Source organism: Colobus angolensis, unplaced genomic scaffold, assembly GCF_000951035.1.
Source record: "Colobus angolensis palliatus isolate OR3802 unplaced genomic scaffold, Cang.pa_1.0 Scaffold57, whole genome shotgun sequence".
NCBI classification, from domain to species: Eukaryota; Metazoa; Chordata; class Mammalia; order Primates; family Cercopithecidae; genus Colobus; species Colobus angolensis.
The window spans coordinates 12,013,276-12,015,474 of NW_012119265.1; the positions used below are offsets into that span (position 1 = coordinate 12,013,276).

Sequence of the window (2,199 nt, forward strand, 5' to 3'; positions counted from 1 at the left end):
AAAAAAAAAAAAAAAAGAAAAGAAAAGTCATATGTTAATGGGAAAACATGAAAATTTGGTGAAAATAATATAAGCATCATGGAAACAATATCAGAACTCTAATGTATTGTGCCACTCCATTATAAGCATTAAAGATATTCATCGAGGCTTAAAGAAATCTATGCTGCCTGCCCATTTTCTAACTGCAAAGCTCTTCACATCTTCAAGTAATTTTTGGAGCTATTCTGTGGCTGGAAAACTTCCATCGATACATTTTCCCAAGATATTTAATATTATGAATGGGTTCTGGAGTTAAAACCCTTAGTGTACTTCAAGAATCTATACCAATGTATCAGAGCAAGGTGAAATTTACTACTACTGAAACTATCTAGGCATAACTTTTAATGGGATGTGCTATGTAAGCTGTGATAAACTATACCACACTGCAAATGAGGACAGGCTAGATTACTTCAAACAAAACACATAAAAGGCATAATTAAAACATTTCAAAGAAGTCTTCTTTTTGAATGAAGCCACCTTACGTTATTAAAGCTTAATAAAAACTATGAGGAAATCAAGCACCAAAGTTGAACTAAAAACATAAATTCACAGCCTACTGAAACAACCAAGTTGAGTTCCCTTGAGGTTTAGACCTTGAAGTTTAGTTCATCATCAAATACCAATTTTCATTCCATTAAACTTATGGAACCGAACAGCACTTTTGCATTGTTTAACCCTCTTGAGTTATTAAAATGAAGGCTATTTCCTGAAAGTAACAAGCGTTAAGCTTAATTTCATTCACCAATTTAAACAGATGCCATCATTTCCATGGCACTGAGGTTCCATGCAAGACTAACGGCAGACTCGGATAGAAATAATGCATATGGGGGAAATGCTGAAATGCAATTACTCACCTGTCATTCCAATACACAAGACAAGCGGTTTTTAACTTCTAAATAAAAGAGTAAGGGAATTTCTTCGTGAACACGTGAGAATAAAAAGTTACCTGGATTACGTGGATTTTGACAATGAAAAAATAACAAAAATATTTAAAAACACATACACACATATGATGTTGACGTTTGGAATTTGGAAGTCTTCTTTGGTTTTCTTAAAAAAAAAAAAAGTTTTTAAAAATCCACCTAATTTAGCCTTAATATAATGTGATGGATTCAAAACAGAATCACAAACTATGAATGACCACAGATGTTAAGATCACTTTAAAAAATGACTGCATCAGCCAAAAGCTCCACATCTTATTTGTACGTTGTAAATTTAGGGGCTGATTTTCCAATCGGGTATGTGAATTATTTAGACTTCATTCTAACTCTTAACACTACAAAATTTCAGTAAATCCTCTTCCTCCATCGCTCTTTTTGTCTCTTCTTTATCCCTCATCTCTCATCCCTACAGACGATATATAGGTAGCTTTTTAAAAAATCATTTACCCCTTATGCCCGAGGCCCAGAATAAGTGTCAAGGATCGCAACCCTGAAGCACTGCAAAACTGAACGTAAGGTAACAGCGGGTCCGTGCAAAGCCCAGGGAAACAGGTTTCGCCCTGGGCCAGGGCGCCCGAAGCTTTATCATCCTCTAATCAGCAGGCACAGGGCATTTCCATGGCTCAGGATAATCCAGAGGGGGTAACGGGAAGTAGGGAAAGACAAGGAAGGGGTTTGTCTGTGGGGATGCTTACATACACCCTTTGCTTCTAACCCACACCCCAAGCCCTGGAGAAGATAAGCTGCTAGAGAATCCTCCTCACACCAAACCCCCTTTATTCCCCGCCCCCGCCAGTGGATAAAGGGGGGCAAGAAAACGCCTCCAATCCCAGAAGGTGGAGAAAAAGGGGGGAGGGGGCAGAGTGAATGAGAGGTATCATCAGAAGCATTTGTAGGTAAATCAGACAAGTGGGACGGGCGCTCCCGCTCCTGCACCCCACCCCACCGCACCCCTCGCCTGCCCGGCCAGGCCTTCCCAAGGCCGGTGCCCCATAGGTCCCCCAGAAGGACCGGGAGGAAGAAGAGAAGCGGGCGAGCCGTGGTGCTGGAGGGACGAAGTTACCTTGAAGCTTCTGGGGAAGAATCCGAAGATGATCTGTGGCTTGGAGGGGGGAGACGGGCTAGGGGGCCGCAGCGGGGGCGGACGGCGGGACCGGGACGTGCAGGGGGAGGTCCGGGAAACTGCGGGGAGCCCGGGGCGACGGCTGTCCGGTGCGGG

At 42.7% G+C, this 2,199-nt stretch overlaps 1 protein-coding gene across 1 annotated transcript in view; it reads right to left on the reverse strand.

The window, feature by feature from the left end:
- The window catches only part of PPP2R5E (protein phosphatase 2, regulatory subunit B', epsilon isoform), a 179,608-nt gene extending 177,409 nt beyond the window's left edge, over nt 1-2,199 (reverse strand). The window contains 1 exon segment of the mRNA XM_011961963.1: nt 2,044-2,199. The gene's annotated coding sequence lies outside the window, so the exon portion shown is untranslated.